The following is a 17,793-nucleotide window of genomic DNA, read 5'->3' on the forward strand; positions in this document are numbered from 1 at the left end:
CTGCTCCTGCAGGGGGGTTGGACTAGATGACCTCTAGGGGTCCCTTCCAACCCAAAACATTCTATGATTCTATGATTAAAATCTATTTGAGTGCCCACAACTTTTTTAGTCTTTACCATTTCACTGTAGCAATTCTGTTCTCTTGTTTTCTGCTTCACTATTCTATTACTAGAATCTTTTGTATACAAAAAGTAGAAAGTTAAAACAATAAAGGTATTTTAACCTTCAATAAAATGATGTATTGGCATTTATATCTGTTACTATCTCTAAAGCTGTGGCTACCTCCATATACCACCTCCCCCCAAAACACTGTTGGTCCTAAGGAGCTTATGCTTAGAATAATTTTACTTCTCTTTCACATTAATAGGGTGGAGAAAATCACAACCAGCTGAAGAACACACCAAGGTCTAGAACTAATCAGACAGCATTTCCCTAAGGCTCTTACAGCCGTGGAAATCTTTTATCACCCCTGTTAGATCTGTATAAGACCTAATAACAACTCAGCAAAATTTCAGTTTGGGTACATTCTGACAAGCTAAATTTGCTCCATAAAATCATCCTGGCTGCCAGAGGTTTCTAGCTTGCATTTTTTTCAGTGTGCCTTCTTATGACTTCAAATCAAACCAAACTAAACAAACAAACAAACAAACAAAATAATTTAAAGTTAGGCTTGATTGCAGTGTTAAGAGAACTAACCTGTATAAGTCTGAAATTTATTAATAGTTTATTATTCAAGTGCGTTCTGTGTGCAGGGCAATTCTACTGCCATACACTTTTGAGTGATGAGGACTGGTGTAGTTGCAAGGAAGATTCTTAATAAAAAAGACGTTTGTGATTTTCTGCAGATAACAAAACTGAGACCTGCAGCTAAATAGATAAAGAAGTATTCTGTAACATCAGGAAAACTACTGAATTGTGAGGACAGATGGCATCCCGACATTACTGGAAATAACGCTGCATCATAATAGCACCACCAAACCCAGCTATTCAGCTCTGAGGGTCACTGAACACCAACATCTCCCAAATGAGTCCCAATTACAAAAGCACCTGTGCCCAGTAATTTTATGCTAATCCAATGAAAAATGCAACATATTTAGCATCATGAGTCTACATAATTTCTCATTTATTACCTGAAGTAATTTAGCCTATTGTGTACCTGCTCTACTTTAGCAGAGGACATAGTTGCAAAGCGAATTTAAAGGACGCTTGGTTTACATTCTGCCCAAACCAAACGGGTCTTTCTTTGCTAAAAATATCCAAACTTGTTATTCATCTAGCAAACTTAAACAAAGTATGCTAACATATATACCAGGCTAAGATTGGTATATATGTAAGAATCTGTAAAACCAGCCCATGGAAATGGAAACTACATCTTGTCAGTAAAAAAGCAATACAAGTATTATCATCATCAAGCAATTCAGTATTATCATCATCAGGTGACACTGCATTCCATAAGAGAAGCCAGTGGGACTGGGAAAATATTTGCTTTATATGATTGTCTGTTGGGATTTTGGTTTGTAACCAGGTAGGTGTTCCCACAGCTGCCCTTGGCTTCTGTCTCACTTTAGTCATTTGCCTGATATGTAAAGGGGAGGAAAATATATTTTTAAAAACATCTCCTATTTTATGAGTGTAGATCAATATATGAAATTTGTGCCTTAAAGAACAAAAACTAAATTACACTTCAAATAATCCAGTTCATAAATTAAACAAGTCCTATTAGGTTTCTTCCGCTCCATCTGTAGGTGTAGCTTTTGTTAATCCTGACTTTTATAGGCGAGATAAATGCTCTATTGCTATACAATTTGCTTTCTTTGAAGTCAACCAGGCTAACGATGCACACATTTTCTGAAGGCTAGTGTTGCCTCTAATGATGTAGTGAAGTGTGAGCTGCATACATATTACTTATTTTGAGGACCGCTGGCTGCTGTGGGAAAGCGGTTGATAACACTTTAGGGGTTTGGTCCTGCAAACTCCTAGGCACCACCATTGCCATTTCAATGGAAGCAGAGCAGGCTCAGTGCCTTACAAAAAAGTGTGGGATTACTATAAGACAGCCTCTACTTTTTTTAATCCCCAAATGCAGCCTTTTTCTGACCTTTCTGTTCCGAGTTTTCCCTTAGATTAATTTCCTATTCTGTCACAGATTTTAAAGAAAATGTTTGTGTAGTACTACAGGATTTCAGCCCCGAGTTCAGATCTCATGGCACTACAGTTAGGTCACTGGGTTACCATAAAGTTATGCTTCAGACATTTTTATAATTCATCTGATAGCATGTTGTTAAGGTCCACAGACAGCCTTTGCATAAGTATCTCAAGAGATTTGGATCTAAAACCTTTATTTATACCTTATAGGTGTGTATATCTCATTGGATATATTTAAGAGCATAAAAATATCATTGCTAAACTGCTTTCAAGGCACTTTATTGCACCCAATACACCTAAGCCTATATTTTCTAGATAAAAGGAAAAATAAAATAACCTCTAAAATGGCCAAGGAAAGAATTAAATTTATTACTGAAGGCTCTATATAGTCGGCCTAGAAATATGACTGGATTTGCCACGTAGCACATCAAGACTTTCTTGAATTATTGTGCTGTTACAGGACTTAGTAACAGACTTCTGGCATCTGTATCATTAATCATTTGTGTTTCAATTATAAAGTTTTAATTTGTTGTTTCTCTGAGTCAAGCAAAAGAATTGGGGGCAATTTGAGAAAAAACTGGGTTTGGACATAGTAAAAGCTCTATCTACTTTCCACACCCTGTAATTATTCAAAGGAGCAGCTCTGTGGAATATTATCTATGCTGCAGACATAACAGAAAGCAGTTAGATATCAATATTTTTCTAATAATTTTTTAAAAGGCAGGATTAGCTCTACTATGTTTTGCTGCCTTACACTAAACAAAAGTGTCCTTCAAATCTTATTTCCGAGTGCATTTTTGAAATCCAAGAGGGAGTAAACTTCAGCATGACTTTTAGGGTCTTCAATGACTGACTGGCAACGTATTATATGAACTTTATTTCCAGCAGATCTTTCTAAATATAAACAACAGATTTAAAGATGTTTTTCCCCAGAGTACCTTGAAGACAACAGTCCTGAGTATATGATTTGAGACTGCAGAATCCCCTACGGCACCTCTCAGTATCGCCAGAACGCTCACTCCATTTCGGGATATTATACTGTCTATCTCCTTGTACTGTCACCTCCAAAGACCGCCCCAGATTCAGAGCAATTTAGCAGTCAGAGTAGCTGAAGGATTACAAAGACAGAGAGATATAGAGCACTATCTGACTGACCTGTGCAAACCAGGGCCTTAGGGTAGCTGAAAATTCATCACCTAGATGGTGCCGCTCATTAAAAAATGAAAACAAAAAAACAAAAATACCCCCAAACAACCCCACCCCCCCCAAAACCCAGAGATGAAGGACAAGATGTCAGAAAGCGTATAAGGAAAACCAGCATAATATAAAACAAACAAACAAAAAAAAGGCATTAGAGACAAATGATAAGTAAAAAAGAGCAAGTACAGTACATTTTCATAATGTGTCTGCATGTCACTAACAACAGCAGTTAGTTACATGAGGTTGCCTCCATCTCATCTCCCTGTTTTTAATTCTTGCTTGTTACATCATAAATTGAAAGGGGTTTTTTTTTTGGAACAACAAAGAAGTGTGGACCCGATAACAAACAGCACACTCAAAATAGCTCTCCTGCCATGTTTCACAGTAGACAGTGCCCCTTATTTCATACATGAGAAAGCAGAAATACCGCATGGCAGACTGCAGGAGCACTTAATTAGTGAAAATAATAGGAATAGAACTTTGTTTCATCCAGATGCCCATCCTGCATTTTATATGGCTTACCCCACACAAGGACAGTAAGTGAAAGAGCAATCCATCAAAATTAAGAATATTGTGGTAAAACACAGGAATAATTCCATCTCCAAACAAATGCAAGTATTCTTTTAGGCCCTAAACTGGTGAAGTGAGTGAACACATTATTAGGCTTCCTGAGACTTCACACGCATTTCAAATATAAAGATGGGAACAGGTATACATCAGGATGGCAAGTAAACTGCAGTTTACATTCTGTATAGGAATATCAAAACCTTAGAACTATGTTGTATTAAAAAGTTAAAAAAATTAAAAATATCCAGCTGCAGAGCACAGGTTGTACATCTTCTGTACAAGTACGATACTGCATAGTAGGGTGGGTCTGGACTTTAATTTGTATTATGTGCCAAGATATCTACCACATCAGTATCCCACAACTCTCTAGAGCTCCTAGCACTTTGAGAAAAAGAAAAACCACCACCAATTCTTCTTCAAGAAATAATATATACATTTTAATTGCTAAATAACATATCTGGAAATAAACTGCTCTTTTTAATGTCTTCCTAACAGAGATTTAGGCTTGCTTGCTGTGATTGGAGATCTCAGATCATCATATGTGATATAAGTACACTGAATATAGGGTAAATATCTAGGCACAGTATTATTGTTTGAGGAGGAAGGGTCACCTTGACCAGGTTTAATTGCTTTTGGCACTTATGTAACCACTTTACTGCCTTTCAACAGAATTTTTATGCAAGTCAATAACTTGCATTTTGTAGATTACTTCAAACAAAAGCTAGCTGATGTGCTTCTGCTATTTTTGGCTCTAAATTCACATTGAAACAATTTTATGCAACTCTACTGAGGCTAGTCTAATATTAAAATCATGCATTTGAGATGATGCTTTTTCACTTTTTTCTCCCACTTGATTTGCAGTGGGAGTTACGCATTAACCTTTTCTTTCCGTCTTTGCAGTTCTCTAGGTCAGTACTCTGCCACATCGTGACCGAAACACCAAGGACTATGAACCATGGAATCACCAAATCACGCATCTTTTTTTCAAATGTGTGATAATTTGGAACTACAGATGTGCTAAACTTCATGATGCTCCAAACTATGGTATCAAATTCACAGCTGGAAATTGAGAGGCAGGCAGTTGGTTCCCTCAAGGTTTGCATTTGCACAACTGAGCTCAAGTGCTAGCCCAAGTACCGAGTACGTCTCTGTACTCTGATGTCTGTAATTCACTGGACAGCAGATGATGCCAACATGTAAATAATTAATTTTTCAGGTACTCTATAATCACTGTATCACCCTGCATGCCTTTGGTATTCATTCAATAGTACAGCAATTTAAAATGAATAAACAATGGAAAACAACTGGCTAAACTCTGTAAAAACTGATGAGTGTGACATGCTACTAGAGATACTAAGTATCTCCTTTCAAACTTTCAGAGGGAAACAACAGCAGCTATAAGGTCACCTTAAGTTGCTTCCTCTGTACCCACAATTTTAGCTGATCAGGATCAGAAATGTAATAGTTTTCCAGTCAGTTCCCACCAAGACCCAAACCTGCACAATTACTTGAGAGTTGGAAGAATTATGTGGTATTCTACCTCAGATCCTTAATGTTAATAAAGAAATAACCAGTCATCTAAACAGAGGAATATTGATATGAATCAGCATAGATATTGATACAGATCAGCTGAGAAGCTGGACTGTGGCTCTGTAGGATGTGCTATCAAGAAAGGACTATGTTCAAGGACTGTGAAGTTCTAATTCAGAATAAATAAAGGAATGTCAGAAAGGTAAAACTTCCATGTGGATAAAACACATGTGTAGTTTTGATTGTGTATAAGATGCTTCCAAAAGCTGTCAGACTATTTCTGGTTTTAGTGTAAATCATTTGAGGAATCCCTTACATTCAAGGGTCTGTGGAGTACATGGAAAAGGAACATTGCAAATTGGTTCTCAAAAAAAAAAAAAAATGTCTTGAGGGGTGTAATCAATTTTTAACAGGTTTCCTCAGTAAATAATGAGCACAACGTCAAGACTTGGACTTCTAAAAACATAGAATAGTTATATATAACCTTCCTCCATGGGAAAACTTGTTAGTGAAGAGTAGTATTCTCAAAGTTTAAGAATAGGTACGGCAGATGTTGGTTACAATTCTAGGGAGAAGTAGTAGGGAGAGCATTTATAGATGTATATAGATGTGGTGCAAAACATCAGAATCCTGTGGTGTGAAACTAGATTTAATCCAAAAGGTTTTCTTATTTTTTCATACTGGTGCCAAACACCCTAAGACACAAAATACAGAGGGGTACTGGTTAAAGAAACCGCATTGGAAAGGTACATGATACGCACCTGAGTGTCTACTGCAGTGCTTCTCCACGAATATTCTGCCAATAATTGGCAGAATAAAACTGCTAACTGTAAGAAAGGACTGCCTTCAATTTTTCATTTCCTACCCTTGTAAGAACAGGGGGGAGCAGGGGTCCTTTGGTTATCGGCCTTCCTCCTTAGAAGCACACGATGGCAGGAGCAAGGACACAACTTACAGCAGAAAGCAGGGAGAAGAGCTCTTTGCTCTCTACAGCCAATATGTCCTCGCTGGGTCAGTGCCAGCTTGGGCCAAGTTGTCAGCCAGTACAAGTGCACTGCCTTGCAATCGTGAAGGATTTACTCCTTATCCTATTCATGTTTCTTCAGTGATGAGATATTCTATAGACCCACATTGATCGTTTCATATGCAAAATAGTTCACAAATAATAAACCCAAGCTTTCATATAAGCTTTCTTCTGAATTATGCACAATTCTTAGCCATCTGAATTCAAAGGCATCCTTAAAGCTAAAAGGTTTCTCTCCCAGTGTCATGGTTTAACCCTGGCTGGCAACTAAGCACCACACAGCCGCTTGCTCACTCGCCCCACAGAATCAAATTATCAAGATTATTTCACTTCTTTCCACACATGGTCTTACCCCCCCTTCCCCCCCCTCCTTTTAATTCCCTGAATCACCCATCCCTTTTTCATTCAGCACAGGCTTTTCACCGTAAGCCAAGATTAAGCAAAATTAAGATTTGGAGATGTGTCAGATGAGACGGAATCCGTTCATCTGTTTATCACTTTTTTTGCTGTGACTAGACTGTCTGCTAAATATGAATGTAGATTTTGTTCAGGTAAGTGAATAAATTTGAGCAATTACCTGTATGAGCAATCACAATCCCATCTGCAAATACATTTTCTTGCTCTTCTGCGTTGGATTCAATGAGCAGCTAATGGAATTCTGACCCAGAGATGAGGCATCTCTAACATTTATCGATTAAAACAGTTTCGCAGTATGAGTAAGAATGACAGAATACATTTTCCTCATACTAACTTTTCCTGCCAGATAAGCTATGAACAAAAGCTCATGACAAGTTTGGTGTTAGCAGTGGGACAGATTTTCTTTGTGCTGTGTGCAAATCGCAGTTGTTGCTTACTGTACAGGCACAGAGCCCGCTTGTATACAAGCAGAGGAATGGATTGTGAACTGGTTATTGAAGGCAGACTATTTAATCAGAAAAGAGAAAATAATATCAAATCACTATAGATAAATGCATACAGAAATAAATTTATGTCTATATGAACACACATACAACCATTGGTATTTTCATTCGAATTGTACTTGATCGGTGACAGATCGGGGTAACTCGATGAACTGACAATCTTTACTTTGCACCAAGAATATGACCTTGCAAGAAAAAAATAGAGAATCAGCCGTTTGTTGAAAACCCTAAAAACTTCACTTTAACCTAGTGGTTGATATTTCAATTACAGACATTCCTTCATGGCAGACGTTCCTTCAACAGGAAAGAAATATGATAAGTACTTCTGGACTTCGTATCAGGAGATGCAGTATAGGAGAGGTGATACATAAAAAGTTCAAATAATTAAATGAGCCCATATTTCATGTACTTTAAGTAGCCTCACTGTAAAACGGAGTAAAGGAACTAAAGGTATTAAGCAAAAATCTCTTAAGTACTCCACAGATGTTTAGAGATGGGGATGGGCGTAGAGGCTGTAGATGCACTTTGCAGCTGTATTTTTATTTGAGTTCTTTTAAAGAGAGTAGAAGCACTAACAACAACATTGGCCGTACCAGGGGTGGAGGAAATGATGGCAAATATACCGGGGAAAACATGTAAAAAAGATGTTATACTGCTTGGCTTTTGCATTGTAACTCCCAGGTCTGCCCAGTATATGTGTTCTTCCATCAAAGAATGTGAATTTAGAAAAGCATTGAGGTTTTTATTGCCACATTTAATTAAAACATAAGGAAGCTTTCCTATCTAAAAGGAATTCATCCCTTTACTGCCTGTGAGCTGTTTAGTTGTACTTACAAGCGTAGTTCATCATCTGTTCTGGCAAATGGGGCCACATGTCCCTCACAGGTCTGCTGGTATCAGAGACGTTCATCTACATTCCTGTTGAGAGCTTTTCTTATCAAGCAACTAACTACTGGAAAAATTTAAAACAGTCCTTAAAAAAACCCCCAAACAAAACCCCAAGAAACAGCAAAGGCCACAGAACCTGCCTACGAGGGAAGGAGAATCGGAACACGCTGAGTGGCATGTTGCTGGGGGTAGACAGAGTTTGCTTTGAACCAGCCAGGCTGCAAGCTCTCCTTCTTCAGCTGTTTCTGCTGCCTTTTCTATCAGCTCAAGCTGGACTGCTCGGGATGCTCAGGACAGCTAAATTGAAGACAGCTGGGGTTATTGTTTGCGCTTTATTACTGTAATGGGAACATAAATTTATGAAGAGAAAAATAAAAACTGTGAGCTCCTTACTATTCTCTACAGTTATGCCAGTGTACTAAGAATTACACATTTCAGTCCCGTTCTGCTCAATATTTGAAGGGTACTAAAACTGCAGAAAATGCTAGAATGCCATCACATATTTCCAAACTGACTGGTACACACTTAGTACTACAGTGCCTAACCAAACAGCACAGCAGTACTTGCACATAAATTCAGCCATGCCAAATGCCGTTATCTGTAGCTTATAGAACTTCTGGTCTGGAGGGTAAGTGTATTTTCTAACAAATTACGAATATCCAAAATGTATATTTGTATTCCCATGAATACAGTGTTTGTAAAGCCATTCTACAAAATACACATAATCACTTAGTACTCCTAGGACCCTTTGCATTAAGTGATTGGTGGAATATTAAGCAGGGAGCTGTCATTATTAAACCTGAAATTAAAGAAAATTAAATACAAAATAGGACCATAATCACAGGAGCTGAAGTTTTAACATCTCTCTACCTTTCAAATTTTTCCATAATTCTTGATCCTATGCCTAATGATTCCTATGGCAAATAATTTAGGATAATGAAAGGTAGTCTAACACCAAATTTCATCAAGACATCTTCATAATAAAGAACAGGCAGGATTTACAGAGGTTTAGTAATGTGTTAATTCGTTTCCACATCACTTCTTTAATCACATTTTTTCCTAGTAACTTTTGACTTAACAGTACACCATGTACTTATCTGTGTCCTTTTTCTTCATCATTTTGGGTTGTTGCCTGAATTACATGCCAGTATGTAATACGACAGGCCTGCACTGGAGTTGGTTGTGATATATTGGCTTGACAGGGAAAGACATTTCCATGCAGGCTCTTAAAAGTACAAAATACATCATTCCATGCATTTGGGAACAGCTTAACTCACATTAGTCCAATTTAAATAATAAATAATAATGGGCTGGACAGAAAAGTCCTTGAGCCTTTGGTGGCATTTACCTCAGAGCAGTACGGTGCTTCTAGGAGCACTCAGTAACGATGATACAATATGTCAGATGCTAAATTATTGTGTAATGAAATTTACTGTCCTGGTCTAGATTTTGTCTGTTCAGCTCTTTTATCGAATATCTAAAATCCAAAATATGCTTAAGGTTATAGAGAATAAGAGGTGGTTATAATTCTGCCTAGCTGAACCATGGATTACAGATGGAGAGCTACTTAGGTTATTTTCTTCTAATGGAAGTCCATGTAGGAACAGGCAGAATCTGGACTGCAGTTACACTGGATTACAACATGCAAGATAGGAAAGAAGGTCTAAGTGCTTAGAACTCCTTTTTGCTGAATTTCTGGGACTGAAGACATGGATGAAAGCATTATTAAGGAGTTTTTATACAAGCGGTAAACTGGTAGAATGAAGTTTTCAAGCTATACATCAAGATTTTTACAGAAAAACTTTGTGGCAAATGTTATGCGAGGTGAGACTAGGTGTCCACAACGGTTTTTTTTTTGTCCTTAGTGTGTATGACGATATAATTAATTCACCGTGTAAAGAAACATTCATTGATGACAAAATATTACTCTAAGATGGTACCAGAGACTGGGGGTATTTTTTGAGTGGCCTAGGTACTTGTGAACGCTTGTGTCTAATGCCAGACCACAATTAGCTCACTTGACATGGGCCAGTTCACTTCAAATTTATTCTAATAGCCATTTGTTTAGCAGTAACTCTGGGTGTCTACTGTAAATTTATCTGTAGCTAAAACAACAAGAAAAGGAAATAGCATTAATTAGGTTTCAAAACCAGAAGTTTTTGTTGGATCATCATACGTATTGTAAGTATTATTAGAGAAAAAACTTGTTAGTATGTTTAGGCAAGTCAGTTACCTATATTGCATTTTATCTAAACCTATTATTGAGCATTCCCTTAATAATACCTAAATTTCACCATCATTTTTTCTTACAGATTGCCCAAGTTCGAATTCCCAATGTTTGGTAGCATGCAAAGTTCAAGGATAGCTAGAGAGATGGGTATATACTTTAAAGGTACAACTACATGTATAAATACACCTTCTCTTCAGTTTTCCACCATTTCTGAATTTTTCAAACAGACTATCCTTCACTGCAGAGGAGAAAATATCAAAACTTTCTTTTAGAAAGCTCTTAAGATACTTAAGCATCTTAAGGTGGTGGGTTTGTTTTTTTTTTTTTTTAATGTATAATACTTAAGAAACTGAAACAACCAACTGAAGTCTTGATTTTCTACAGCCATCACAAAGGAAAAAGCAATTAGCTGTGGGATAACGAACACTGTATAGCACTGCTTACACTTCAGAGCAGCAATAATACACACCCTTCAGAATATGCTTTATAGGCCATTACAGTCTTCCCAGATGAACAAAGCAGCTACTGAAGTTACAGTCACAGCCATGAACACCAGTATTTTCAGGAAGACAAAGCCAAAGATGCCCAACCCCAAAGAGTTACAGACCCCAGGAGAACCAATTCGGTGAAGCTGGAACCCTTCTGAACCATGAGCTGAGTTTCATAAATGAGGTCACTTGGAGAAATATTTTTACTTTTGAGACTTTGGCTTTTTTTCCCCAATTATGCCTTAAAAGAGGCTTTCTTATTGATTTAAGAAAAGGTAGGAAACCTGTTGGGGAAGCTTTTCCAAAATAAACTTTGGTTCCAACTGTCTGTTTCTTTAAGTCCTTTCTTATAAAGACAGTTATTTTTATAAAAGAAATACTTGACAAAATGATTACCATCATGACCACAGTTCCATCAACAGAGATGAGGACTATTATTTTTCAAAAGATATGAGAAAATAGGATTCCATAAATAATCCGTAAACTACCTCAAAACACTTAGTAATAAAAAAGATTCAGTAGTCATTTATTATATGACTCCATTTTTCGCCTCTTCAAACATTCAATTTAAGAATCATTCATTTAACTTTTAAAGATTTGAACAAAGATAGGCTTGATACTAAAAGGTTGTTTTAATTGAATGTCTGCTTTTCCATTGTATGACACCACATTCCGTCAGACTATGTTACTTTCTCACTGACAACAAAATAACATTTTTTTAATTTTACATTTTATTTATTATTATTTTAACATGAAATAATAAATGTAGAATAAGGGGAAATTAACAGTTCTGATGGGACTTCAGGTGTAGGCCAGTAGGTGATTTCTTAAATTGCTCAAGACTAAATTGAACTTGAATGCCTTGGGTTTACCACCATTCCATTCTGCATTTCTTATGTTTTATGATTCAGTGCAGTGTTTTTAATCAAATTGCTAGAAAACTCCTATTAATGGCTAAAATGCCATACATTCAGTATTTTCTTTGTGAATATTTTCCAAATCACATCTTCGCTCAAATCAAAGAAGATCACTTAACTATCTCTAATGTTTCCCACTTGGCTCCACATACACGTATCAAGTGTACATTTGTAACAGTAGATTAATACATATTGTATACAGGTTACCCACCTTAATAATTTTCAATTAAATCTTTGATATATCCTTGGGTATCAAAATTTCCTTGGGAGTACTTTCACAATTACATTCAAGTTTGTAAGCCACTTAAAATGATTAATCAGATCCTCTGCACATTTTGTGTCATCTTTTACACATAATGCCAGTAGAAAAAAGTGCTAACACTAACAAATCTTAAAGTGGGTTTACTAATGTGCAAAGGCACATAAATTCAGTTTCGTTTTCATTGCTTTCATACACATATTTTTTAACAGAACGTGTAACAAACATATCAGCTAGGAGAGTCACAAGATAAAACCATGTGCTACTATTTTTCTGCTAAACGCAACCTTAACTAAAATTAGATATACTGTACATTTCTCTGATCATCTCCACTATCACCGGGGGGGGGGGGGGAGAGAGAAAGAAACATTAAAAAACCATCACTCGATATGAGAAGGTGAGGAAAGGTATCTCTAACATAATATGAAAAGTAATTACAGGGATCTTCTCTTTCTCCATTTTTATTAGAGAAAAACTCAAGTAAGCTTTTCCAGAAAGCTGCTGGAAGTCACAGCAAGCCTGAGGCTGCTCTAGCACGAGGGCCTGGTTTGAGATGGCAGCAGAATTTCAGAAAATGGACGTAAGCTATCCATGATAATCCCAGGTCCATGCAAGATCATTAGCCATACCTAACAATCTGGTTTTTTGATGTTATTTAAAACACCCCTTAAGAAATTTAGTTTTGATATACTCTTATCCCTTTTCAACCACAGTCAAGCAGTAACCCACAGTATTATTGAGACACATTCTGTACTAGATTGTGGGAGACTTTATAGAAACATCTGATAAGTAAAGACATTAATTAAGAAAGAGGATATTTGGAGTGAGACTTCGGAGTATTCTTCACACACAGGCAAACTGACCTTTAGTTAACAGCCACAAAAAGTGCAGTAATAAATGGTTACCTGTTACCTCTTCGGCCCATTAGCCCATTGCTAATTTCAGAGTTCAACCCTGGGGTAATGGGCCAGTCCAGCTACTTATACTCTGTAACACATAGGAGTGAGGTCAAATAGTTAATGAAATGAAGATAATTATAAAGATTGTGTTACTAAAACTTGAAGGAGAATGATGTTGGGTTTGCATTATGGACTAAACAAGAGATGCAAGGTGCTTTTTTTCCAATTTCCCTTGATTGTACTCAGTCGAAAAAAACCTCAAACTTAATTTACTATCAAGATAATGTGCTAATAATGAAGACTTCTTTAAAGTAAGTAATAAAAGCAAAGAGCTTCGGCTTTCAATTTAATGATCTCTGGTGTTAAACGTTTTCCAGCATGTAATAAAATTTTATTAAAAATTAGTCACTGAAGAAAAAAGGCTGTAGAAAAAGTTCCATGGACGCTTTCTGAAGCAACAGCAAAAACATACTCAATCTGAAGCAAATTCTGGAAATAAAAGATATGAGTAAGAGTTGCCATACTCTTCCAAATCATCATGAACAATAATACAAGACTATAGTTGGATCTCATTGATCATAATGAGAATAAAAGTCTACAAGCCCAAAGAGAGCTATAAAAAGCAGAACAGGAGACACTTACACGAAGAAATAGGTCATGCTAGTCACACTTCTGCAATTAAATTACCTTTTATCTTTTTAAAAACAAATTTCTTACTACATTAGCCTTACAGACACTCATAGTACCTGAGATTTCTATGGTAAGTACCTTAGAAGGAGACACATATTCCTTATGCTCTTCCAAATTAAATTCTGAAACAATGGATAGTGTCATTTTTCAATGCTATTTTATTCTCAAAATATTTATGCATTTATGTCATTACTGCGTATTATAAAATGTGGCTGACTGCATTTAGCAATTGTCTTTTTCTTTTTTTTTTTTTTAATTACGATTTTCCAGTCCCCATGCTGAATGCAATGATCTACAGGTCACTGAAACTGCAGGTGTCAGTGATATCTCATTAACTTCAGCAGAATCAAGATTGAGACAACGGAAGTTGAAAAGCGCTGAGGTACCACAGAGGCAGCCTTCCTAAGGCTTTAATGGAGCACAAATCTATTCACTGCCCCCAATGCTCTTTCTGTTTACTTACAGCTGACCATAGATATTATACTTTTTACCATTAGGGTGAACCTCTGTTTCCTTTGATAAAATTATGAGGATACACACTATCTTTTTTTTCCCCTCAACTGTAAGCACCCAATTAATTTCCAAATAAATCCAAGCAGGCCATACTGTATTTGTCTTGGTTTGTATGATGCCAGTGTTCTAGTAAATGAAAAGTTTTGCTCTATATGTTTTTCACAATTACATAGAATTTTCATTTATCATCATAAGAAACAAAACAGACTTAATTTTTCTTTAACACCTGTCATTATTTCAGCTCTAACCTTGTATTTTATGGTCTTTTACAAGCAGACCCTTTCACAAAACTGTCTCAGACAACACTGGACCACTGCCCTCCGAGACCTGAATGCTTATTGTATAGGAAAAAAAATAGCCTAGTGAGACTTCTTATTCTTAAATTTAAGGAAGAAATAGATGCCAGAGAAGAATACCTAACTAGACACAACAAGAGAATAATGCTGAAAAGTACTAAATTAGGAGAAATGAAGAGGAGTATTTAGCAACAAAGAACAGGAGAACCAAAGAAAGTGGGGAAATAGAGGAAAAAACTTGGCTACTAGAGCCTTTCTCTGCCCTCACAGTCTGAAATACCAGGCAGATGCAGAGAATCATTCAGGCAACAGCAAGGAAGTACACAGCAATGGAAAAATAGAAAAGAACAGTCACCAATATTTTACATTTTAAAGCTCTGGTTTTCCAAATTCGCAAAACAGAGACTACATTACCAAAAGGCGTATACATACCATGCATTTCAGCTATCCAATTAATTTCACTAATATCTTTTTAAATTCAGCCTAGCATCTTTTATTTTTCAAAGTCCATTTGCCCATCTTTCAGTCTCTGGAGCGGGGCTATTACATACAAGACTTGGGGTGCTTCCTGACATAATGCAATAACATAAGTTTGAAATGAGAAAACTTCGAAGTTATGTTTTCAGCATGTTATACAGAAGTCACCCTGAGTAAAGATAATCAGACACGTTAGAAAAGCTTTCAGCATCTTAATCTTTCCTATAAGGACAAAAATAAGCCCATAATGACATTTGTGTTGTTTCGTAGCTTCTTTAGCAAAGAATTTGCAATTGCTTTGTTCAAAGGGTCAGAACCTTCATTTATACTGGAATATTATGATAAATTATATGAACAGTAATAGCTCCGATTTTAGAAAACAGAAATTATTTCCTTAAGTAATTTGTTCTGATTTAGGTTTCTTTCTTGACCTACAAAGGGAGAGAGGAGAGATGATATACTGCTACATTCAGCTGGTTATTTTTTCTTTAACCTGAAGCTATTCTCTTAGTTTTCTAGGATCTACAAAAACTCTCTTAAAAGACAGTTAAAACTTTGTTCAGTCTTCATATATATGGATTGGGTCCAACCTACACATTCTGAACACTTCTTCTTTCCTTCAAAGTATATATGTATATTTTGAAGAAACGTACACATAAAACAATAACGGTTTTCAAATTTCTGGTCAATTATATAATATTCTACAGTATTATCAGTAATGCAATAATAATTGTATAACTAATATTTAGTACAAATAATTAACTACTTATTATTGGTTTACATAAATATTTATATCAATAATTTCTACTTTTGTAGAATGAAATGGATAAGGTTTAGAGCCTAAGAAATATTCCGGTTTCCTAGATAAATCATGGATCCTTTATAAATACATTTTTAAAAATGCTTCAAACCCCCTTATTAAATTAGTGAAAAAGCTAAGACTCTTGACACTATGATCATACTTTTTCAGCAGCCTCGTTCCATGTCTTTAGTAGATGCTAAGTATCTATGCACTCAGAATAACTGTGAGCTTAAATTTAACCTAAAAACATTATTTCTGTACCAACACAAAAAACTCAGCCTCTTAACTTCCTATGCAGCCATTTCAAAATGCTTTTCAGAGCCTACCTTGTTTCTTGACCAACTTTCCAGACTTGCACCTTCTTTGAACACTCTCCTCGTTCCTGCTCTAACAAGAACACTTCCTTAGGCTTAATAAAGATATAAAGTTCCCCCAGCTTACTTTGGTGGGGAATGAATGAAGTACTTCTTTCCAAATAAAAGGAGGGTGGGCCACAGTACTTTAACTTTTCTGAATTTTTACACTGACCAATACATGCCGGAGTCCACAATATTCACAATATATGTGAAGCAGAGGCAATGGCTCCTTGCAGCAGTTTTTACCACAGAAGTGATGTACTTTCTTGTAGGATCTTTAAATATTTTAAAAATCAAGTGGCAGTTCCCCTTTCAGTCTGTATCACAACATTTATGGTTGGACTCGATGATCTTAAAGGTCTTTTCCAACCAAATTATTCTATGATTCTACAGAAGGATAGTTCTCATTCTTATTCAGCCTGTATTTCCTCCCTCAAAACCAGGACCGTGAAGTGGCATTCATAGGTGGTGCTTCCACGAATGCTGCGTACAGTGTGGGAAGGGTTGATATTCTTCAGCTTGAAATTCATGTGTATTTCCTCTCTTAAAACAGTACCATTCACGAAATAGACAAAAACCACAGGGCATTTATAATGAAGGAATTCTTTTGGGGAATACACAAAACAATGTTTTTATTAGGCAAAAACTCAATAGAGCAAACTGATTACTGCTATTCTGATATCTGTGTCACTGTATTCCCCATCATTTGTGTATTCAGCCTCGCTACTGGAAATAGACTTTTCTTGTGTTTCTTTCTGATTTGATTTGCCATTAATTTTCCACAGTGTTCCTAAACACTCATTTTGTAAAGCTCATGTTGTTGCATTTGGAGCAGAGGTGTCTTTACGCTGCACAGCCAATGATATTTGAATTATAGCTATTACTACGGTTTTTATTTTTTGTAAGGTATAATGTTAACCTTTTTCAGAAGGATGAATTAAAACAGATGGAGTAAGAATGCAGTCCATCTACTAACTCCATATAAATTCACAGAGCTCTTTGTTATGCCAAGATACAGTAAGTGCAGCAAATGCCTCAATAGGAAGTCAGGACCAGTGCTCTGATTTACGGATCGTATCAACCCACATTTCCCAGAGCCTAGTAAACGTTACAGTTTCCATCCATTAACAATACTCATTAAGTACCCAGGTCCTTGGGCACTCATCTGGAGATTAAGAAGGAAAGTGGAGTTTCAGTCCTCCTCCTTTCTCTTCATTTTTCTCTTTCCTCATCGCCTCTGTAATGGGAATGAGGCAAAGAAATTGCTACAACAAAAGCCAGACCTGACAACTCTCAGCTAGTTTGGAAGTGTTTTCCACTGGCAGAACACAGAACGGTTACTGCTGCGACTTTGCAGTGCAAAGCAAACTATATAATAAAAATAATTGTCCACAACCCAGAAAGTTAAAGACCTCATAGTTCATGATTAATGATCAGCCTTCTGGTTATGCTTGGGTTTAGTGGTTAGTGTCATTGAACTTGTATGCACAGAGCCCTAAATCCATTTGTAATGGTCAATGCTTTCAGCACCAGTATCAGTGTTATGACAGGTACGTGACAGGTAAAATGGTTTTGGTCTGAAATATTAGTGC

General features: G+C 36.5%; 1 protein-coding gene across 1 annotated transcript in view; it reads right to left on the minus strand.

Moving 5' to 3' along the window:
* The window catches only part of LUZP2 (leucine zipper protein 2), a 196,909-nt gene that overhangs the window by 20,662 nt on the left and 158,454 nt on the right, over positions 1–17,793 (minus strand). The window lies entirely within an intron of this gene.

Source organism: Egretta garzetta, unplaced genomic scaffold (genome assembly GCF_000687185.1).
Source record: "Egretta garzetta isolate BGI_Z169 unplaced genomic scaffold, ASM68718v1 scaffold455, whole genome shotgun sequence".
NCBI lineage: Eukaryota > Metazoa > Chordata > Aves > Pelecaniformes > Ardeidae > Egretta > Egretta garzetta.